This window comes from Molothrus aeneus, chromosome 3, assembly GCF_037042795.1.
Source record: "Molothrus aeneus isolate 106 chromosome 3, BPBGC_Maene_1.0, whole genome shotgun sequence".
NCBI classification, from domain to species: domain Eukaryota; kingdom Metazoa; phylum Chordata; class Aves; order Passeriformes; family Icteridae; genus Molothrus; species Molothrus aeneus.
In genome coordinates, this window is record NC_089648.1 from 10116565 (window position 1) to 10141241 (window position 24677).

General features: G+C 43.1%; 1 long non-coding RNA gene across 1 annotated transcript in view; it reads left to right on the forward strand.

The window, feature by feature from the left end:
• LOC136554364 (uncharacterized) overlaps positions 1-18253 on the forward strand; it is a 37883-nt gene extending 19630 nt beyond the window's left edge. Inside the window, exon 4 of the long non-coding RNA XR_010783315.1 lies at positions 18157-18253. This is a non-coding gene — a long non-coding RNA (uncharacterized lncRNA). The remainder of the gene's footprint in view (positions 1-18156) is intronic.
• The last annotated feature ends 6424 nt before the right edge of the window (positions 18254-24677 follow it).

The window sequence follows — 24677 nt, forward strand, 5'->3', positions numbered from 1 at the left end:
GATACAGACAGAAGGCTTAACAAGAATGAATAATAAAAACTCGTGACTGAGTCCTCAGTCCAACACAGCTGGACTGTGATTAGCCATTAATTAAAAACAATTCACATGTTGGAGAAACAATCTCCAGACCACATTCCAGAGGAGGAAACAGGGAGAAGCAAATGACATAACATTGTTTTTTCTCTGAGGCTTCTCGTGTTCCCAGGAGAAGAAATTCCGACAGAGGGATTTTTCAGAAAATGTGACAGTGACAGACCTTGCTGCTGTTGATGTGTCCTGTGGGTACCTTTCACTCACAGCAGCTGAAGGAGCCATGAAATTTTTTTCCTGCACCCTGATGGCTGATTGTGTGAAAGCTGCTATCCAAGGGCCGGGCTAGAGGAAAGTGTGGGACCTAAGGATGAAGCAGATCATGATGTTCTCTGTGTTTTGGAGAGAGCAGGGAGAGAGCACAGAATTTGGGAAGGAAGTAGAGGACAGGAAAAATGTATCCCTCTGGCAATAATGAGAGGAGAAAGCCAACTTGTACTCTCAGGACAGGGGACTGAATGGAACAGCAGGCTTGGAATTCTCAGATAAATTGCTTTCTCTGTAAAAGTTTGAATAAAGTAAGATGTTGAGATACACCCTGTCAACAAAATCCAAGAAAATCTGGCTTATGCATTTTCTTCTTCTTGCCTAAACAACGCTAGAGGCTATACAAGAGCCTAAAATCTCCGAAGATGGGTTTGCTGCTTATTCCAAAAAAGCAAATGATACTGCTGGGAACAGCTTTGGGTCAGACAGGGCTTGATGTAACAGTGCAGTGTAAGATTCCCAAGCTTGATGCCATCTGCTCACAGAGAGCATGGGATCTCTGTAAAGATGTCATGAAAAAGGCTTGGGAAGTTTGTGAAAATGAGGAGGGGAAACAGCAGGCTCCAGAGTGTAGGAAAATTACAATTTTTCTGTGTGACTGCTGCTGTCATGAGATTTGTCACTTGGTTTTTTAAATTCTGCTTCCTTCCCACTGGCCACTGAGAAATGTTAGCAAGAGGAGAGATGTAAGTTAAACTGAGAGAAATATGGCAATGGGAGTAGCAGGACAAAACCCTCCCAAACTGTCACCATCATATTTTCTGAAATTTCTCTTTGCCCAGGATTCTTCTCCTGGGAAGCTGAGAAGCCTCAGAGAAAAATGAAAACAATATTATCTGATGTACTTCTCCTGTGTTTTGCTGCTTTGGAATGTGGTTTGGAGATTGTGTACCAACAAGTGATCATTTCATTGGTTTCATGGGAATTGTTTTGACTTAATGACCAAGCATGGTCAGGCTGTGTCGGGACTCTGGAAGGAGTAATGAGTTTTTAATTATTATCTTTTAGTCTTCTGTCTGTATCCTTTCTCTATTCTTTAGTAAAATTTAGTATAGCATTCTTTAATATAATACATATCAAAAAATAATAAATTAGCCTTCTAAGAACATGGAGCCAGATTCATCATTTCCTCCCAACAATAGGGGACCCCAAAAATACCACACCCAAACTTCCATATGGTCCTTGAAGACATCACTTGTGAACCCCCAGAGAATCAGGCTTGGTGAATTAGTGGAAGAAAAACAGCTACTGAGCATTACACATAGGAGCTATAAAATCTCTTTGATGCAGCCCCCCAATACCTGTGAGGTAGCCTGTTTAAAACATAAAATTGTAAAGCAAATGTGAAATTTAAACCGCAGGTGGTAGACTTAATAGGAATATTCTTTGCTCCAAGAGTCAAGATAATTGTACATTAAAGTATTCTTTTGCTCTAACATTAGTTTTGCCTTTCTTTGAAATATGACATAAATATGTTTGAAATGGATAGTCATACCCAAACCATTTCCATTATCAACTAAGAAGATTTGGGTGTTCTGTTGCAGTTAAGCTGTTTTAAACAAACACTCGCTCTTGCTGTGCTGTTTTCATGCTATAATGGAGGTACTTAACAGAATGCAGAAGTTTATCTATTCTTTCTCCTGTGTAGAAAATAAAACTTTGTTGTTTTCCAGCAGCTGATGTTTGAATACACAAAACCCACTTTGTGTATATGCAGATTGTCTGTCACAATATTTAGCTAATTCAAATTGTTGCTCACTAAAGACTAACTTTTTTTCCCCCTGAACCTCTGTTCTCCTTTTCACCTGTGACAGGTACAGAATAGTTTATTTACAATAAAGAGCCTGAAGCTTTGGCTGCCCATGGAGCCCAGGGAGGGGCTGCTTTGCTGAGCTGGGGGTAAGAAGGGGCCCATTTCCATGGTGCCTGACACACAGCTGTGTTTGTGAGAGGTCAGAGGGACAAGGACGGACCAGGAGCCCCTGTGGCACAAGGGGCAGATTTGGAATGGATGATGAGCAAGGTTGTGAAACGCATTTACGTGCTTTATGAACTGCAGATCATGGTCTTACTGGGTCAAATTGCATTGAGCTGAGCAGCCTCAGCTCCCAGAAAAATATCCCAGGAATATGTGCTTGTCTACCATCTCTTTGTAGCTCAATATTTCTTCCTCCACCACGGTGTCTGTTGGTTGCTTTGATGTGTGGCTGTCCTTGAAAGCCAAGGGTTGGAATGACAGATGATGGGGTTACAGTTGTGGTATTGCTGGAAAACAAATGTACTCTAGATCACTGTGACAGGGATGTCACTTGGCAGCTTACCAAAGTTGGTCTTTTCCTTATTTTAGTTGCAGTCTGTTTCACTCCAAAGCATTTTTTCCATACTTGTGATGGTGCCCTAAGAAAAATGTGCAAGATTGCTTTGTGTGTTAACCTCTAGATAGAATTGTTTCAAAAGTGTGTGCCCTGGGAACAGAGAGAACTTGATTTGTGCTCTCAATGCTGAGGGCTAACCGGGGAGATTTCTGAACTGTGAAGAGAACTTTTCTTTGTGAACCTAAGGTGTGTATTTTTGTGAGATGAACCAACCTGGTTTTTCCCAATGAGTCCTGTTCATTTACTTTTATGAAGTGCTCCTGTACAGAACACTGTATGGCTGAATTTTACCTGAGGCTCAATTAATGCATTGATTTTTAGTCTGTTACTCTCTTCTGCAGCTCAGTATTTGAGCTGTTATGAAAGCTGTAAGAAAACCTCCTTACACTGTCTTTTCTCCCAGTGACCACAGGCCTGAAAGAAGACTATGCAAAAAAAAAAAAAAATTAGAAGGTGCCTGAAGTTCAACATGGGATGGGAAAGGTAGAAAAATTGCAGATTTTTTTTTACACAGTGACATTGAAGACAACTTTTCAATAGACCTGCTTTTATACTAATGTTCATTATACAGTCCATGCTGGAAAAACTGCTTTGATGAAAAGACTTAAAACCTACTGCAGTAGTTTTCATGCTCACACACAGGAACACGAGCTATGCTTCGTGTTTCACTGAGAAAACTTGCATGAAAAGGTTCTGTTAGGAAAGCTCCTTTCTTCAAGCTTCACTTGTGCAGTAAAAAAATCCTTTCAAGGAGAGGTGCAGAGCAGCATAGAGGTGCTGGAGAACAGGCTGCCAGTGCTGAATTTGTCTGTTCAGACACATTTGTGGCTCTGGAGCAGAATATGGAGGTTTGCTTTGGTGTATGAAGAGATGCTGGAGAGGGCAGCAGCTGTAAATGTGAGACACAAGCAAAGATGAGCAGCCCATCTCCTAGAGGCTGAGCTGGGAGTGGGATATACACGAGGGTCAAAGGGCAGAACTGCAGCCCTTAAAGCAAAGATGTCACCATCAGGGAGACTGGTTCCAGAAAAAACCACGGGCAAAACCTCCCAAAATCACTCCCCATCAGCCTATTGCTGCCAAGGGTGGCTTACAGGGGTTGTGCTAAGCTGTTCTCCCTTTCAAGCCTCTAGCTGTAAGACTTTCAGTACTTTGCCAACCCTGCTCCTTCAGCAATCACCTAGCATTGCTCCCTCTTCTCCCTCAGGGCTTGTTGCACTGGTTACCTCTATTGCTTTTGGGTCTGAGAGTTATCTCCTTTACCATATATTCGTGTGATGGGGAAGATTAACACCCTAATTTTTTCTGGCCATTTGGACAAGTCCAGCACAGGGTGCAGGAGTTGGTGGGAACTGTGGAATTGCATTCTTCCTACCAGTGACAGACAGCAGTGCCTGTGAGATGTTGCTTTCCTGGTCCCTCAGCAGTGGCTCCAGTAGTCTAGGGAGGTGTAGGCATGGGATAGAAATGGGATTGTCTTCTACCCATCTCCCCAGTCTGTCCTGTACCCTACAGCTGTTGGGAGCCACTGCAGCTCCTGCATGGAGTGAACTTTGGTTCAGCAGCTGAATGAACCATTAACCTGGAACACAGGGCTAAGCAAGGCAGTCCAGCCTCTCTCCCTCATGTTGGCACCTTTCAGCTGCCAGACTAGTTCTCAGGACTTCTCCACCCATCCCCTTCTAAGGATGAATCCCTCTTGCAGTCAGCTCCCTGCCCAGGGAAAAAATGGGATTTTCCCTGGCATCAGTGGTGGGGGTGAGAGCTGTGGCAGGGCAGCTTCTTGTCATGACAGGACAAATTGTGTCTCTGAGCTTGTGCTGCAAGCCCATCTCCTGCAGCTTTGTCAGCCTTTGGACACAATCCTGTCATGCCAGGCAAGTGGGCTGTGCTCTTCCCAGGTTTCTCTGCTGAGCATGGAATCACTGATCCAGAGAGGGATGGTTTATGGCAGCAGTGTTGGGAAGCTCAGTGGGAGTTTCTATCTGTCCCCCATTCAGTGGGGTCAGGAAGATGGTAGGGCTTGGTCAGAGAGTAAAAGTGCAGGTTCCTGTGTCTTAAAGGGCATGAGTTGAGATTTCTGTTGAGCTGGCCACCAGTGAACTTGGTGTGTCACAGATAAAGTAGAGCTGGTTTGTAATTCTAGACATGCCTCGGCAGAGCACAAATTCATCTATGAATGGGCTTTTTGAGCAAATAGAGAGCAAAAAGAGCCACCAATGATTCCTCTTATTCTCTGTGCAAGCAGAAAACCATCTTTTTGCAAAAAAAAGCTGCAAAATAATGAAACAGATCTATGGGTCCCCTTAGTAAAGCTGTGAGTGTTAAGGGTTGAGTCTTGTACATTGGTCCCCCAGCCCAAGGAGAGTGTGAGGGCTCTGCCTTGGGTTTCACACTTGGTTTGTGCTTGTATGGGAGCCAGGGGGGTGGCTTTTGTCCAGCCAGTAGGATCAAAATGTACCTTGGACACAGACCTCTACAACACCTGGGCAACGTGCCAGGGTTTCCTCACTGGGACAATCCCTCAGCTGTGGCAGTGGATAACCTAATGAGCATTATTGGCTTTTTACACCAGCACTGGGAGCCAATAATTCCTCCTGAAATCTGTGCTGAAGTGGGCACTAGGAAAGGCTGACATTTAACTTTCCCAAAAAAGTTCATTTCAAGGAGTCATTTACTTCAGAATAATTTTAGAGCAAGTAATCAAAGAAGCCTGAGGAGAGTGGAAATGCAGGCAGTCTGGAGACCAGGGCATCAGGGGATTGCAGTTCTGGAGAGGTGACTCAGGGTGCTAAACACTGCACAGGGGGAATGACTTTTTGAAGCTGGTTTGCTTCAGGCACATGGGTTGTTATGTGGGTGTGAGGCAAATCAACTCCATATTTTTAGAGCAGAAATTGTTTTCCTGCCTTATTAATGTGCCAGGCCCCATAACAGCACAATCAGCAGAGGTTTGGGTTTGTGTTTTTTTTAAATTGTTTGCTTGTTTCTCATTTCCAGAAAGCTGAATGAATGGAGGTAAAGGACAAATGGCTCATTTCTACACACCTTCCATCAAGAGGCAGGGAGAGGCTGTGTACTCCTGGGTCCAGTTCCCTGCCAAGGGACCTGTTCAATATTTCAAGCTCCCCACTCACTTTTCCCTGTGTGCCTACATTGCCAGCTGGCTGCTGCTGCTGTTTGCAGGGATATTTCATCTGGTAAAATAAAGGAAAGTTTTCACATCTCCTGCTCTGGATTACAGTAGGTTTCTGGAGCCTGCTTTCTCCTCTGTAGAGGCCACAAGTCTCTAAGGTGAGCCCTAGACAGGGATGCTTGCCAACAGGTGCTGCAGAGGGGGAGACAAGCTCATAACATTCAGATCCACTCCATCCTAGGGCTGCTTTTAGCCACAGTGGAAAACCAAAATGTTCCTTGAATGCAACCTGTTCCCTTGTTGATTTGTTTCCAAAAGTCTGTCCCTAACCCAGCAGAGCTGTGTTTGTGCAAACTGTTTTAATGGCACTGTCCAGCTCTTCTGTACTTCAGTACTCTGTCAGGATGGCTGTTTAGTATGGACTTGCAGTGACCTTCATTTTAATTGTCTAACTGCTTGCAGTTCCTTTGGATGGTTCCAGCAGGGCATGAAATGCCCTAAATTAAAACCATTTCATTGAAAATGCTTTCATTACAAAAGTATTAAGTTACTTGCTCTCGCTTCTTTGCAAAAGTAAAATATTTAGAGGCATACTGAGGTATCCTGAAACATTGCTGTGGAGAGCTGAGCTATTTCAGGTGTCCCTGCTTTGGGGGACTTGGGGCAGTTCTCCCTGTCCCCACAAGTCCTTGGGGCAGTTCTCCCTGTCCCCACAAGTCCTTGCCACCTGATCAGAGCTCAGGGACATGTCCAGTCTGCTACCCAAAGGGAGAATAGAGGAACAGGGAAGGGCCAGGAGCTAAGGGTGTCACCCAGAGGTGCAGTGGCAGAGCCTGGATGCATCCTGCACTTCCTGAGGGTTTGGCATTGTGGCTTAGGCCAGCTTAGGCGTGTTGGAGGCATTCAGTTTTGGAGAGAGCTGTTGGAGGAGCTGCTGATAAGAAGGTCAGTGGGGACTCTGCCTGCCTTTGGTGGCATTTGTCCTTTAAACTGAAGGTCTCACTGTGTCTGTCCTGCCTGCCTTTCAAGGATTTGTGGGATTGCATCCCTGATGGTGAATTTCACAGTGGCTGGGGTTAGATGGGACCTCTGGAGCCATGCCACCCCCTTGCTCAGGCAGGGCCACCTTCTTCTCATCCTTAGGAGGGGATGAGTGGAGAACTCCTTGGTTGCACAGCTGCCAAGGCTGGAGGCTCCACAGCCTCTGACAGGGCTTGGTCACTCCTAGGTGCTTGCTGTGCTCAAACACAATTTCCTGTGTTTCAGTTTGCCACCATTGCCTCTTGTCCCTACACTGGATGCCACTGAGAAGTGCCAGGCATTGTCCTCTGTCCCCTCTGTCCTTGGATATCTCTGACATCTGTCTGGACAAGGTCCTGATCCTGGCTGCACCCACTACAGGCTGCAGGTTGGACTACAAACTTCCAGAGTCCTTTCCAAACTTTTATTTCCATGTGATTTTTGAGACTAAGGATTGTAGTTACCACTGAAGTGTGTTTGGTTTTGTTTGTTCGGTGGTGAGCACCCTTCTGTAGGTAAAACCCTTTCTCTCTTTTGTACACTGTTATTCATATTATTGTGGCTATTGCCATTTTCAGTAAATTGTTATTCCAACTCTCAATCTTCTAGTGTTCCCCCATTATTGGAAGAGGCAGGGGAAAGGGAGCAGCTTGAGTGGGTTTAATTTTCCAGCTGTGCTTCAAACAACCACACAAGCTCACCCGACAGCAGCAGCACTGAGCAAAAGAATACAATTATGGGCAATTTTGCCCAGGTTCCTCTTTAGTCAGAGCATACTTCTTTTTGTAAGAAGCCTTTAATTTTGATTACTGCAAACACTCCAGTCAAAGGCACTCAGCAGGTAGCTATGGCAACCCTGAGATAAGTTGTCTAAAATATACCAGGTAAAATAATGAGGGGATAATAATATGGTTTTGGTTCAAATAAACTATTAAGTGTGAGTAACAGTTTTACATTTAAAAAATACAACGTATTTCTGGGCTACAAATTAGTCATGGTTCAGGGCCCATTGTTCATCTCACTGCTGTAGGTGGTCTCCAAAGAATTCTGCTAATATATGCTTCCTGCTTTTGTTAACCCAGCACTCAGCAGGAAAAAAAATACCTTGTAGCTCCAAAAACTAAAACTGCTAAAGAGAGAAGAGACAGGGGAGAGAGCTCTGGTTAGAGAGATTACCCATGGAGAGAGAGCTACAAGCCCTTCTCAGAGTCTGGCCTAGGTAATTTGTTGCGACTGTGCCCTCAATATTCCTTTTTTCCCCCCAAACCCTCTCTACTGGACCCAAATCAAAGCAGGCATTCAGCAGCTGGGTCAGAAGTGTTGTGCACACTCAAGATGGGACAGTCACTACCCAAAGAAAAATTGTGGTTTAAATAGTCTTGTGTGTTTTCTTAACTTGTGGTGAAGGAAAGGAGAGCTGGTCACAAAGAACTAAATAAACCTGCCCTAACATCAAGGAAAAATTTGTTCCTCAGACCTGGCAATGGCCACAAGGATTTTGGATCATAAATCCTTCAGCAATCTTTGCAACTTCTTTAGTTGGTTCACCTTGAAGCATCTGGTACATAAAAGATTATTATGTCATTTTTTCACTAACTACTGGCACAGTGCTGGTTGAAGCAGACATCATAAACAATAAATTTTATTTATATATATATATTTATTTATTTATTTATTTCTCTTTATATATATATATATATATGTATGTATCTCCCCCTTTTAGGTATCCTCCAATATTTCAAGATAGTTATAGAAAGCACAAATAACAAGCAAAGGGCCTTTGCTGACTTAGCTTTCCTTACTAAAAACAAAACATAATTCAGTGTGGTTTAGGTCAGTAGAGCTGGTCATGTGAGGAAAAACATAATTCCATAATTCTCCATGGGGCTGCTTCTTGAAATGGACATTGTCATTGGTTTTCAGAGGCTCTTCCTGACCAATTTAAATTCCTTCTGCAGGAGCTCTGAGTATCTCTGGGTGCTTGTTTTTGTCAGGTATTGGCTCTGAAAGAAGTTCTCTTTGTATCACAGCAACAGTGTCTTAAATAATGCAGTGTGCAGTGTGCAGTAATCAGCCATTACCCAGGGCAAGATTTTGCAGGTAGGAAAGGGAAGATGGAAGTCCTTCACCCTCTTCCAGGTGGGGGCTAATTCACTTCCAGCCCTCTCCAAAGGCCAGCAGTGTTTCCCTTTGGCCTGCTGGGCTCTCCTGCTCTTTCCCATCAGCTGTGCTGCATTGATAATCCTGCAGTGCCTTGGATTTTGTACCATTCTCCTCCCTATTGTAGCTCCTGGAGTTTCTAAGGCATTCGGAGGCAAGGGCTCCTCATAGGAGTGGTTTCAGGAAAGCAGGGTGCTCTGTCAGGCCTGGGGTGAGCTGGAGATCAGTGTTCCACACCTCTCTGTCATTCTGGGCTTCAGACTCCCTTTCCTCACTGAGTCTCACCCCTCTGTGTTTGACACAGCACACTCTGGATGTCAGGCAAGATGATGCTCAGGACAGTTCCTCTCCAGCTCCTGCTCTCCTTGATCACCATTTGCCTTTTTTTGTTGTTGTTTTCTTCCTCTGATTTCCTTCTGTTGCCTCCATGCTGCCCCTTGGACCACCAAGTGAGGCTTTCTCAGCCTCTGCCCCTGTCTGCTCATACAGACAACAAAGAAAGGCAGAGCTGAGGTCTGCTGTTGAATTTTAATTTTCTTCTGGCTGGTGGCAGGGAATTAGCCAGTCAAAGTCTCTGGCATTGACATTTTCCTGCTGCCCAAGTGCTTGACTGAGTGTTTTAGCAAAAACTGCCCAGCCATGCACCCCAGTCTCCCAAATCTGATTCTGATCCATCTTTTTTCCCCCATCCCTGGGATGAAATCTGTCTTGGTGTCCATCCTCAGCCTTTGGGTGCTGACTCTGTTGGCTGTAGTGTGTGCAGCAGGAGACTGGGGCAGGCATGGCTGACCCTGCAGGAAATGCTGACAGCATTATTATTATTATTATTATTATTATTATTATTATTATTATTATTATTATTATGTTTGTATGTTTTATATTTTATGTTTTATGTTTTATGTTATAAAACAAAATAACAAAATATTATATTATTTTATATTTCTAAAATAATAAAAAATTAAGTATTTATTTAAACTAATAAATGAACTATTTATTAGTTTATTTATATAAACTAATATAAATAGTTTATATCTATCGTGACTATTATTCTCAAATAATAAAATAAAAATAATAATATAAAATATTATTTATTTTATATTATAAAACAATATAACAAAATATATTATTTTATATTTCTAAAATAATAAAATATTATTTATTTATTTATTTATTTAAACTAATAAATGAACTATTTATTAGTTTATTTATATAAACTAATACAAATAGTTTATATTTACTGTGACTATTATTCACAAAAACTTGCTTTTGTGTTGATGTAAACCAAGAGCTACAAATTAAGGGGTAAATCAAAGGAGGGCAGATGAGGTAGTTCTGGAACTTCCCATAACATTAGGATTTTCAAAGCCATTAGGAACATCAGCATAGAAAACTGAGATGGAAAATCCTCTGAGCCCCTGAGGCTCTGGACAACCCTCCTGTGGGACTTCTGGAGGGAGTTTGCAGGTCTGGGAGAGAGACAGGACTGTCAGTGAAAGGCAAAAGAGCTGTAAAGCCCCACACAATCCTGTGTCTGCCTTGCTCATTTGTGCTCACTCCTGCAGCTGCAGGTTCTGGGGAACAGCCTGATTGATTTAGTGGGGGTGCTGGGAAACTGCCATGTCCTGGTCCCTTCCCATTTCTGGACTACCAAAAGCACTGAGCTCCTGCACACTGAGAAGTGCAGGACTGGTTTTATTCTTGCCAGCAATGTCTCCCTGCTTCTTGGCTTCTGCCTTGCTCTGGGTTTTGCCTGGTTTCTGTCAGCAGATGATACAATTTCTATTGTATCATCCCCTTCTTTTATTTCATGGAAGGATGTTGTCTCACCAAAACCCATCTTCCTATTAACCTGTGTTAGCAAACTCAGTGCCTCCAAATTTGTTCTGAAGAAGCCAGGGAATCATTCTGCTTTCCCAAACTGTGCTCACCAGCACCAGCAGTCACTGTAATATCCATATTTCTGAGAGTTTTTCCTCTCCCATGGGCAGTTCTTTTCCAGCTGTGCCATGACTTCTCACAATGCTTAACCTGGGCTTGCTCAGACAAAATACATTGCAACAAAAAAAAAACAAATGAAACACAGAAAGGAAGAAAAAAATGGAGCAAAAATCCCCTGCCAGCAAACCCAAAACAGAAATGAGGAGGAACTGAGCTGCTGGTTTCTCAAAAAGAAAGGCAAGTGAGAGGTGACAGCTTGTACACTCAGATGTGGACGTGCACATCTCTGTGGGAAAGAGAAGATTGAAAATACAAGAGTGTTGAGAGACAGATTGAATTTCCTAGGCTGTAGAGCAGGATATTGCACAGAGATTGTCATTAGACCATAAATTGACACTAGAAGAGATCAGTGGACCAAGTCCAGAGCTGCTCTGAGTGAAAAGCATGGGTGCTATGCCTCCACACTGTGCTTTGTGCAGCAGAGAGCTTAAAAAGAGAGCTGAAAGAACACTGCCTGCTTCACCCTTTCCTGACAAAGCACAGCTTCTCCATGTCTGTTGGAGTATTCTGTGCAAAAATTTATAAAAACCAAGTTAGTTAGGTAAACACTGTTGGGTACCTGTGTGAGCACTTCAGAGAGGCAAATTTGGGATTCCCTCTCACCTTGAAATAGAGCAAAGAATTGTTCAGTCCAGCTGGTGAAAGGTGTAATATTTACTTTTTTTGTGATATTGATTTTAAGTAATCCAAGCTCCGTTTAGCATGAGGAAATAAAACAAGGTGAGAAAAGATTTTGTAAAAATATCTGAAGTGTCTCTATGCTGACTGAAATGTGAAACGTAGAAGAGTTTTGCCATGGTGTTGCAAATGGCCTGGGCCACTGCCAGCTGCTCCAGAAAGGTTGTCCTGATTGCTCTGGCTGGAGTGTCCACCTGGGGTGGATTGTCCCAGCTGTGTGGTGGTGGGTGGTATGAACCACACTGTGAGAGTGGTCTAGCAAGCAGCCCCCTCAGTGGCAAGGAGCTTTTGTGTGTTCAAAACATGTCTATTCTGCTAAAAACCTGCCCTGCCACTGAGGTGAGGTTTGTGGTCAGTCTGGAGCCTGTGTAAATGGGTTTTCCAAACTCCCTCTCAGGCCTGGGTGTCAGCAGTGAGCCTGCAGCAGATGTGAGCCTTGTTGTGCCAGAGGATGCTGGATTTCATCACAGTGATCCTGGGGCCTGGAGCACTGCCAAGCAAAAACAGCATTGAATTCTAAGGTGCTTTCTGTGCTCAAAGCAATTTTTGTGGTCAGGCATTGCCTGGCATGAATCAAGTCGTCTCTTGTTGCTGCATTCTTCTGGTGCCCAGGACTGAGGCAAACCTGTTGCTGTCTTCTCTCCGTGGGTGCACACAAATCTGCACAGACTGGGGGGCTCAGGGGAGCTGTCCAGTGTCCCCATCTGTCAGTGCAGTGTGAGGATTTGAAGGATGCAGTTGCATACTCAGAGCACTGCTAAAGAAGGAAGTTCCCATAAGATAAGCCACCACCACAGGAACTTGAGGTAAGCACAGATGGCAAAACAGGAAGGCGTTAATTCCAGGCCTAACATTCACACGGTGGCAAACTGTGGGAAGAGACACAAATGCCAGCCCAAGTTGTGGGAATGGCATCTATGCTCTGTGGAAAGCCAGGACTTGGACTGGATAAAAGTGATACCCCCAAAGGAATGACTCAGGAGCCCCCACTACCAAAGACCAGGGTGAAGAAGGACCAGCAGGACTCTGCAGGCATCCACGTGATGGTGATATCTTTCTACTTAATCTTTCTCTGTCTCTCTCTTTCTCTTCCCTCCCCACCCCCTTCCTCCTAGATCTTTCTACCTCTCCACCTCACATTTACTGTTAAATGAAATCCATAGTATTGACTTTGGCATGTGGCCTCTTTTGCACCTTAATTTGGGCAGAGGTGCGGCATTCACATTCTCCGAACAATCCCTTTGCCTAGGATTTTTCTCCTGGGAAGCTGAGGAGAAAAAGGAAAACAATAATTATATGATTTGCTTCTCATGTGTTGTGCTCATGTGGAATGTGTTTGGAGATTGTTTACCCACAGGTGATTGTTTCACTGGACTCTGGTGTGAGTTGTTTTCACTCTTTGGCCAATCAGGGCCAAGCTGTGTCTGACTCTGGAGAGTCACGAGTTTTCATTATTATCTTTTTTAGCATTCTGTAAGTATCTTTTCTGTATTCTTTAGTATAGCATTCTTTAGTATAGCATATATAGTTCAGTATAGCATTCTTTAATACAATATAGTATCATAAAATAATAAATTAACCTTCTGAGAACATGGAGTCAGATTCATCATTCATTCCTTCCTTCATCTAAGGAGAACACAAATACAGTAAGAGTCATCTCTTATCATTGGACCATAACGTGCAGGTGGGCAGTGTGTACAGCAGCCAGGACAAGCAGGATCCTGGGATAAATCAGGGCCCCAGTGCTCCTGGCCTGGTGCTTCTCAAAAAACTCAAATGTGCTCCATTCTCTAGCAGGCTCTGAGCCTTTTGACTCCTTTTGGCTCTGAACCCATCTAGCAAATGGGAGAAATGTTGGATCACAGAATTCTAGAGCAGTTTGAGGGGGACTGAACCTTTTAAATGTCATCAATCCAACTCCTTGGCAGTGAGCAAGGACACCTCCAGGTAGACCAGGTCTCTCAGAGCCCTGTCCAACATGACCATGAATATTTCCAGTGATCTCTGGGCATTTACACTTCACTGCAAATGAACGATGTTCACTTCACTGATGTTCCAGAACTTCACCACCATCATTGTGTAAAACTTTCTCATACCTACTCTAATTCTATCCTCTCCGTTTGAAACCATGGTAATATAAAAAAGATCTGGATGATATGGGAAGCAGAATGAGGAGGCATTTAATGTTTCTCAAGTGAGAAGTCTCTAGGGAAATGGGGAGAAAACTACTTGAAAATATATGCTGAAATGTTTGTAGCCAGAGAAAAGCTTAAATCAAGGCATTCTCCATTTTGGAAGTGCAATGGGGACAAATTTCCAATATTTTAATGAAAATGAGTCTACTTGCCATAGCCTATGTTACCAAGGGCAGTGAGATGGATAACTTAGAGTGAGATGGATAACTCTGCTGCCTATACCTGACCTGATATTGCACAGAGTTCTTAGATACAGCACTCAGATATTCTTTTCTGACAGAGCTCTGCTTCATCCAGGAAGGAGCTTGTGTCTCTGCTGCTTTGTGCTTCCATTCCCATTCCTGGTTTGTAACAGGCTCCAGCTGATACTCTGTGGATAGCAGAGTAGGCAGAGGTTCCTGGTGCACTTCATGCCCAGGAGCTACCAGAGATGACAAATTAAGATGTGCTGTGAAAACCTGACCTGGATCAATGCCAGGTTTCACTTGTCACATTTAGAGGTGTAAGGATTTCTGTGTGAAAAAAAATAGCTGCTGATTTAGAGGTATTCATGTTATTAAGAGTCTGGTTAATTAAGAAGGCTGTAGGGTGGTGGTGACTAGAAGATTTCCTTATTTCACTCTTTTTTCTCTTTTTGTCTCTTGGCAAATGTACTTGCTTAGTGTAGAAAACACTGTTTCTGTGGCATATACTGTAGTGAGTGAAGTCAAAATTCTGTTTGAAAGTGTCAGTTGCCGTGATTCTCTCTGTGTGGCAAGAATATTTTGATTGTTTGAAAGAGAACTCTGGTTAGAAAGCAGCAAAGAAGTGGCTTTCAAGTAAAATATCAGGAAAAGGAGATAAATGTAACATGTGCTGGTCTCTTTAAGACATAAAAGTAAATGAAAGCATAAATCTGACCCCATTATGGAACTATACTAAATCTGGTGATAAATCAGAGGCAGCTGATAATGTGAGGGTAATGCCTGTTTGCAATACAATCAGCACATGATAATAAGTGTCCTTTTACAAAGCAATGATGAAGCAGTTCTGGGTGCCTTGAAGATCACCTTGTAAAACTGCGGGGTGAAAGGAAAAAGGTGCCTGGATCCAAGAGAAGTGTCAGTCACACTGGAATATGTGGAAGAAACTGAAGTGCCTTGGCTTGCCCAGCAAGGCTGGTGTGAGGAAGGGGAAATCTGAGCTGACCTCCCCAGCTTGCAGTTCTGAATCTGCCTTTGAGATGAAGAATTCTACCAAGCAAGAAGGACAATGGCTCTCTTGCAATGCTGCCAGATGGAAACCGTGCCTAAAAAGCTACTGTGAAACCCTCATAAAGCATGTAGGAAACATAAACATCGCTTGTGACTGGGAAAAGATGAAGTAAAAGCAGTAACTAACAGCCAGGGTTAACAACCCAAAATTTCCTGTCACTCTATAAACCTTGGTCTGGGCAGTGGAGCAATGAGCAGGGCAGCATAATTACAGCCAAAGCCTTCTCAGCATACTCAGTGCAGCAGAGTCAGATGAATACTGCTGAGCTTGGGAAGCTGCTAATTAGTTTCATTTCTGTAAATTTCCATCCCATAAGCTGCATCCTCAGCTGGTGTTCCCACTTACTCAGCTCAGATAGAGTGTATGCAGTGGAGTTCTGGGGACTTGCATCCAAGATATTGTCTGCTGCCAAAACGAGAGCAGGACTCCATCCTTCATAGATCTTAAAGCTGGATCAGCTCCTTATGGCTCTGGATCATCCCCTCCTATGATAAATTCAAGCCTTGAAACTTTACCCAGTGGTTTCTCTATCTGGCCCCCAGCTCCTGATTTAGTTAGGATGGATCCTTTACCCAGCTTGCTGCAGACTGACAGTGACAGTGATCCTGCTGTGTCCTGAGGGAAGTTCCTGAGTGATTGATTTGTATATTTGTATTCCTTTTAGAAATCTTCAGATTTCAGTGCTGAACTGAAAGTATTTTGCTTTTTTTTTTTTTTTTTTTTTTTTGAGATGGAAGAATTCACACTTCTCAGTAACTTTGATAACCTACATTGATATGATTAAATAAGGGAAGAGCTCTGGAATACATTTTACACTATAAGACATCTGTTCCAGAACTCTGAAGGATTTTTCTCTCTTTTCAGAACCCCTCTTTCTTCTCTGTCTTGAAACATAGAAATCTAAAAGCACTGCTTTGTTCCTATCTGGTGGTCCCTATGTCATGGTCAAGAAGAGGATTTTTTAAATTTTTTTTTAAATTTGAATTTATTTATTGTATTTGCAGGGACCCTCGTGGCAGGGAGTAATGATGAATCTGACTCTGTGTCCTCAGGAGGCTAATTTATTATTTTATGATACTATATTATATTAAAGAATACAATACTAAACTACACTAAAGAATATAGAGAGGATACTTACAGAATGCTAAAAGGATAATAATGAAAACTTGTGACTCTCTCCAGAGCCTTGACACAGCTTGGTCCTGATTGGCCAATGAGTGAAAACAGCTCACAGCAGAATCCAATGAAACAATCACCTGTGGGTAAACAATCTCCAAACACATTCCACGTGAGCAAAACACAGGAGAAGCCAATGAGATTAAATTGTTTTCCTTTTTCTCTGAGGCTTCTCAGCTTCCCAGGAGAAAATTCCTGGGTGAAAGGATTCTTCAGAAAATGTGAATGCCACATTTCTTCTCTTCTGCAGTCAAAAATTCAAATGAGGGCAGCCAAATTTTTTGCTGAGTTGTGTGAATCAGAAATATTCTTTATGAGCTCTTTGCTCTTCTCTATCTTTTTTTGTCATGGTTTGCAAGGCCCTGTTAGACATCTGGGTCATTGTTTCCCCTGTCCTGATCCATTCATTTTGCTGTCTGTCTTTGAGGCAGGCTGGCATGTTACCAGTGAAGCCAAATATCTCATTTACAGCTTTGACAGCACAGGATAATGGCCCTGGGTTCTTCTGGAGCAGATGGAGATTGAATGGCTGTGTGTGATCCCAGCGTTAGTTCTTCATTCCTTTATGTCCTGGGATCCCACTTAGCGGAGAACAGCACCTAAGAGAGATGCTCTGATCAGATAAAGGTCTGGGTTTCCTTTCAGAGATTGTCTTCCCTGGCCACCAGGAGTCTCTGCCTTGTGCTGGGGGCTGTGTTGTGCCCTGATGGTGAGCAAGGGGATGTAGGGCTGGAGAGCATCTCCAGTGCCAGTGTACCTGCCCCATGCTGAGCTCCATCCTGTGTTCCCTCTGGAAGGCTGATCCAGAACAGGCTGACATTAAAATGATTCAAAAACCCATGAGGAGAGTTTGTGTTTCATTTACAGCTCTGATCAGACAAACTGTTTCTTCCAGCTCCTTCCTGTAAATAATAGGAGTAGTAGCTGTCTTCTCCTTGGTAATGCACTGAGAGGGGTGAAAAAGGCTTTAAAAACAGAGAGTGTAATGCATGAGGAGCTGACAAGCATCCCTTGATCTGATTAGACATGTTTTGAGCAGATGGATGGGTAACTGACCTCTGGAGGTCCACTCCAATAAAAATTGTTCTAAAATTCAATGAATATGACTCATCTGATGCTGTGTTGCTATTTTAACATGTTTGTTTGTTTTCCTTCTGAGACTGGCACTTGTATTTACTGGATTCACTTAAGCAACCGCGTCGACATTTTTAAGAATTTTAATTTCTTTTTGTCCAAGTGCCAAAGCAAACCAATAAGGATCAATTGAACAAACAAACAGGTAAAATACATAGCAGGGCCTTGCTGCCAGCTCATAAAACTGCCAAGGTGCTCAGTGCTCTGTGCCCTGAACCAAAGCTGTCTCCAACACTGGAACAGAGTTGGGATGCAGGGATGGGATGTATCAGCCACTTCTCTTTTGCACTGTTCAGTGCATCCCACCATGGTCTTATGTGTGTCCAGTTTGTTTTGGCGTTTTCTGACCTGATTCTCTTCCATCTTGCTCCAGACTTTCCTGTTGGTCTCCAGGGTCTGGAGAAAAAAAAAAAAAAAAATTCAGATTTTCAAGTTTTCAAAAGTTTCCAAATTGAATTTTCAAAAAATTAAAAATTATCACATTTTTGAAATTTATCTTTCTAATAAAAGCTGAAGTTAAGAAGGTATTCATTCAACACCTCACTTTTTCCTGTGCCCTGTGTCACCAGGCCCCCCACCCCATTCAGCAGCAGGCCCACATTTCCCCTCAGCTTAAACAGTTTCCATACATGAAAGTCTGCATTTCTAATTTTATTTTTTTTTAATCCTCCAGGTTAAACTATTCATATTTCATGTTCACAATGGAAGTGAGGTGCTTACCTAGAGGTTCAGAAAATCGTTATCTTGGAGTTAGTGCACTTCAAAACAAAGGACTTAAAAAAATAAAAACCTGGTAAGTACAGATTTGGTTGTGAGATTGCAGTCCTGTTTGTGGAGAGTAATTTATGCCATTTTTAAATGGCATTTTGACTCAATTTTGCTTTGATGGTAAAATTCAAATTCTTCTGGGTTTATCCTAAGTTTTAACAGGGAGATAACAGTTTTGAAGGATTTAATCTTCAGTTCTTGTGCACTAATGCAATATGTTGGCTGGGGATAGAATATTACAAGGGGGAATGCATCCTGCACATCCAAATTTCTTACTTTGAACTGTTATATATTTTTCTTGAGAGTTTATTTAAAAGTCTGTGGGTCAATAATTTAAATGTGAGTGAAGCTATCTCTTTCTAGCATGTCTGATCTCCTCTCCTCTGCCTTCAAATGTTTTTAGCATTCAATGTCTATTACAAATTAGATTCCCCAGTGAATATTTGCTTTAGCTTCACTCAGAAAACTTGCTGTTGAAAGAAAGAAACTGTAAATAACTCTCCAGCTCGGGCACCCTGGCCAAGTGCCTCATAGCATTTTTCTCTTAGAATTTAATTTGTTCTGTGATTTAAGGTGCAGCACTCACACTGAGCTGAGAAGCCTCTGTGCTTCCTCTCATCACTGTCTTTATCATGGTCAAATGAGCACTTATGGTGTGCAATGAGACTTCTCCACATTATGAATAACAGCTCTGACCTATGGGGATCCTGCTTTTTTCTGGCAGGGGAAATCTGTCTGCGGTGGCCTAGCAGCAATTGCAGTTCTTTGTGCTTGCAGGTCTGAGCATCAGTCAGTTTTATGCACTCCACAGTTCTGCACAGCCTCTGCCCCCTCAGCCAGCTAAGAACACAAAAGGCTGAAATATATTTTCCATCCTGGCTCAGTCTGGAGCCTTCAGGAGGTGTAAGTGGGCCATTGCAGGGAAAACGCTGCAGTGCAGCTGCTTTCAGTCCTACCTGATGTTCAGAGGGATGAAAACACTTAATTAGCACTCTACTTTCTTCAAGTTTCTATGAGAATCCTATAAACCAATTTCAAACTGCAACCATGGGCTGGCTCACAGGCCAGCAGAGTGACAAACACCCAGGGAAGATTTGAGAGGTATTTCACAAGTCATCAAGCTCAGTCTCTATAACTGAAGGGTGCATTTTTTTTTGATGTGTGCATTTTTTCATGTTTCATAAATGCAGTCTGCTTGCAAGAGAAGTTTACATTTAAAAGCTGTTGGAATTCAGAGGTATTTATCATGTTTTTAGGCTTGGCTTTTCTTTTTCTGAAAGCTGAAAAATGATCCCAGCCTGCATGAGAGTCTATTGTTGCTACCTTTTAAGTATAGCAAACCATTTAGGTATTTAAACTGAGCAAGAAATGATTAAAATAAGAAGAGACCTGGGTTACAGAGATAATTATGCTCAAAATTTCTACTGTAAACATTGTGATGAATTTTTAATCAGCATTTTGAGAGCAGAGGACAACATCTAGCTTTAGTGTTGTGAGCAGTACATTTTAGGTTTCAGAGGGAAGGTGTGTGCCACGTGTTTTAGAGCTGCAAGGGGTTGGCTGTAGGGCAGCTCTTTGTTCTCATGGCAAGTGTGTGGACAGAAAAATAAGCTTTCAGCCCAGGGATGCTTCAGGTTAAAAGCATGCAGATCTAGCTTGTGAAATCCCAATATCTTGATCTTGAGTGAAATCCCACTTTCTTGATCTCCAGGTTGCAGCAGATTTCATTTTATCCCAGAACTGACGTCCTCATCACAGCGTGAAAAATCAGCCACATGCCATTGATTGGTAGACAAAGATTTTTTGTCTTTCTGCCAATCCTTGTTCTGTGAGGCCACATTCAGCCCTACAGCCGTTGCAACTCCTCTTTTGGGTTGCAGCCCCTCTTCTAGAAGTTTCAGCTGCCATTTCAACCCTGCTAGCCCCTATACAGGAAAAACATCCTGGACAGCTTTTCCCCACCATGTGATTTAGGATTCATTTTCTGGTATCTCCCACCCACCTGATGAGCAGCCCTGTTACCTTCCCAGCCCTGATGAAATTCTCTCCTGAATCTTCCAGCCCTTGGGTTGAGGGACAGGTTTTGCTGTCTTTGAGAAGACAAAAGAGTTGCATGCCAGTCTGTGAGACACATTACTGGTATAAGACCTTTAGGGCCCTTTCAACATTTTTTAATAAAGCCTCTTAGATCATCTCCCACATAACAGAGAGAGCTTTCCTCCACATGCACTCAGTGGTGGTGAGGTGTTGTTGTTCACCAGAAATGATTGTAATGAAGAGGTGATGCCTGATACTGACTGTGGGGCAGGAAACCTGTTTGTTTCTGCACATCCCACTGCAATTTAGACTTCCCTGAGGCAGAAATTCCTGTTGGTGTCTGCTGGAAAACATGGCCTGCATAAAGTAGCGCTGGAGAAGGAAATGAGACAAAGCTTGATAGGAGACAGCCTGATGCTTGAAATAGGCAGTCCATGAGAAAAGGCCAAACAAGAAATCTCCCTTGGCCCTGATTGTGGTGCCAAATGAGCTGACACAAACCAGGCATGGTCCTCTCAGTACTAAATTCCTTCTGCTCTTTCACCATTTCTCTTGTCCAGCTCTATGCCAAGAAGGTTAATTCTCAAATACTTGAAGAAGAAGCTGCTTGTCTCTATAGTGCCTATTTTTCCTTCCATCTGCACTGGTTTTATCCCAGCCTCCTTTGGGCTGCTCCAAGTCATCTGGAGAGCTGGGGGCAGTGGGCAGCAGTAGTTGCTCGTGCTGCTGGAGAGCTCACTCAGCTCTGTTTGCTGCACCTGTGCTGCATTTATTGCTGAAAGAAGAACTGCAGTGTTATTGCCATGGTGGTCTGCACATCCTTGGGGAGCCAGCTGGCCTGGAGGAATGGCATGGATTCTAGGGCTTGTCTGCAATGAGCTGTCTTGTATCCTCCAGAAAGATCCTGCCTGCATTTTTTATCTTGGAGATCCAGCTCTCCTAGTGAAAGGTTACAGGTTGCCATTATCCTTCTCTTTCCTTACTGTATTTCTTTTTTTTTCCTTAAAAAAACAAAACAATACCAAAAGCAAGGAAGCAACAAAATCTCCAAAATAATGCTGTCTAGCTGTCTCAAGATAGCACTGCTGAACTCACCTTGGCAAGCTCCACATGGTTAAAAGATACTTTTGGCAGCTTCTTGCTGCTGTTCTTAAAAAAGAAAAAAAAAAGAAAAGAAAAGAAAAAAAGAAGAACTGCAATTTTTGGTTGATTAAGCCCCTAAAATGCTCAGGTGAGATTGCAATGCTGTTTTTCAATGTTCCCAAAAGGAGCTGGTGCTATTTTTCAGGACATGTACTGCCCATCTTGCAATTGGTAGCAGACAATTAACATTCAAATGTCTCATTTGGGAAAAATTGCAAATTACAGTGGCTAGGAAGCTGTAAATTAGAAGTAGCACAGCCCATTATTCCCATGCCTATTTGTGTGTCAGAGTGCACTGCTAAGGCTTGATTATCCTTTCCCATCTCCCCTACCTGCAGCAAGGAGCTGGGTGTGACAGGCTGGATCTGGTCTGAATAGTTTGTGTAGTGTTTTTCCTCTCTGTCTTTGACATTTCCATGATTTCTTGATCTCCAGGTTGCAGCAGATTTCATCTTATCCCAGAACTGACGTCCTCATCACAGCGTGAAAAGTCAGCCACATGCCATTGATTGGTAGACAAAGATTTTTTGTCTTTCTGCCAATCCTTGTTCTGTGAGGCCACATTCAGCCCTACAGCCGTTGCAACTCCTATTTTGGGTTGCAGCCCCTCTTCTAGAAGTTTCTCCTTTCTAGACACATAATTGTGTATACTCAAGCCAGTTCTGACCCCCCCATCCTCAGTGACCCAGATATTTTGGTATCACAGCCTCATCAGTCTCTGCAGACTTGCTGGATTTTGCTTAATTTTCCAATTTTATCTGCATCATCTCCCAGAGCACGGCAGCAAAGAGTTCTGGGCATAGTCCTGCTCTTTATGTCACCTCACCAGGGCTGCTCTGGCTTCCCCTGACTGGTTTACTCTTGATATTTGTCAGGTAGGCAGTTCTTAACCTGTTTATTTCATGCTTTATTGATGCTACATAGCACAACATTTTAAACCCAAATATCATTTCATACTGAGTCAAAAGCGCTCTGACGATCTAAGCCTATTACATCTGGACAGTTCCCTTTATCAACAAAATTTGTAATCTCATCAGAGAGTGAAATCAGGTTTGCTTGACAAGGCCTATTTTCCATGAAAACCAATTGATTTGCCTTGTATTCCCTTTAATTCCTCAGAGAATAGATCCTGTAGGGAGATTTCTACAGCGTTGTCCTGGATTGATGTCATCTATCCCTTTCACTCTGCCTACGGTTTTACAGTTTTGTCAAATTGTTGTTGGCCTGTGCCACACTGTGCTGGGCTGGGCTCTACAGCTCTGGGAAGACAGAAGCAGGAATTCCTTGGAAACCAGAGTCCCAGCTGTGCCTCAGAGCAGGGGATCCCATGGAAAGCAGTTTGAAGGGCAAAGTGGCTTAGGTAAAGCTGATGGGTCTTGAAGGACAGCGTCCTCCAGGTGCAAGAACGAGCCATCCTGATGTTGATGATCCACGGAACACCTCCAGCCAAGACTCTAGGAATCAGGAAGCAGAGCAGGGAATGCTCTTTCTCTTCATCCCTTAATGAGGGAGAGTTTATAGCTGTCCTCAGTCTCCTAGACTGGGCAAGCCAGAAAAATCCAGATGAAGGCGCTCACATTGATGGGAACCAAGGCTTTAAATACAACTTCATACTCCATGTCACCAGTTTGCTTTTTTTTTCTCCCAAAAAAGAAGTCAGTTTTTACCCAGCTTAATTAACAGAATGATCTTATGTGTTATAACTCTTTCTCTTTGCTGGTGGATCTCCCCCTTCTCTTTGAGCTAAACCCACTCTTTTTGACACGGGGCACCAGTTATCGATTTCTTGATTTCTGGGCCTCAAGTTGGGCCCCTCCCTGGGGGTTCCCCTGTTGGGGGGAAACCCTCTTAGGGTGGTTCTGTGTCAGGAAAAGGAGACACACAGGACTTTTTAGATCTTCAGCTGTTTATTATTATCTTATCAAAAGTTTTGCACGTTGTCCACACCAGGCTCAGTGTGCTGGAAAAGCACTGCAAAAATGGCTAAAAAGCTCTTGTTACAAGGTCTTTTAAGACTAAACTATCCAATTATGAAATGACACTTAGATTATTTTCCCTTTTAACCCAATAACTGATCCCTGGAAGCCTGCAATGTGCACTTTTCTACCCAATTACAAAACATCACCCAAACGCATGAAGAAAGAAGAAGCATGAAGAGGAAACCCAGGATGACACTCTATGCCCTCCGTCTTGCTTCCATCCACAACATACTAAAAATCCCAAAATCTAAATTCCTCACCCAAGTGATACACCTACACTGCTCTTTATAATCTGTTTCACAATTTTGTGGATTCCAGTCTGTCTTAAAGTTTTAGAAGCTTTCTGCATGAATGAGGGTCAAAGTCAGTGCTCCCCTCAGAGCAGACAGAGAAATATTCCCTGTGCCCTGAGCTCCCACAGGAGGGCTACCAGAATTTCCACAGCCTAGGGAGGGAGAAAGGCTCAGAGTAGAAGGGACATTAAAGGGAATGCCTTGCAGCAGTGCTGTGCTGGAGGCTGGGGCTGCTGTCCAGGCAGGGCTGAAATGCTTTTGCTGTTCAAGTTCACGTGTGGCTTCATTGAGTGGGCTGGGTCAGACCTGGGTGCTGAGATCCAGCCAAGCTACAGAGGAGGGAAGGTGGTGGATGGAGAGGCTCTGCTGCTAAATATATTTTCTTGTAGGTTTTTTTACAGTGGAATGTGTTTGACTGGAAATTATCACGGCATGTTTGCTTATGTGTTGCATAGGAGTAGTAAAGCAGAGGAGGAAAACATTGAAAGGTTTCACAGCACAGCCTGAGTGGCTCTGGAGTCTGCATTTTCCAGGTTTCTCAGACTGAAGAGTGCAACCTCAGCATGTCTAAGTGTCAGAGGGTGTCATTACAAACTTCTGGAAGTGCCTGCAAGAAGGTTTGCAGCCCAACTAAGCACCTCATCCAAGTAGGCTCTTGAAAGACTTCTTATGACACTCACTGCTAAAAAAAACCTGCTGGGAAAGGAACTGCAGCAGTAAATCCCCACAGCAATCAGAGCTGGTTGTTCTTCATCACAGGAATTGTGACAGAGGTGTAATTGTGTGTGGTGTGAGAAGAATTAGATAGGGACGAAACAACTTCTCTTTTTTTTCAAATTTAAATGGTCTGTAGAAGGTAACTTCACCACTCCTTTGTCATTTTCTGCTTATTTTATTTGGCATCTGCTGTCCATTCATCTTCACTTCAAACTTTATCCTCAAAAGCTTCATTTCCCTGTGTCTTTTCTTCTTTT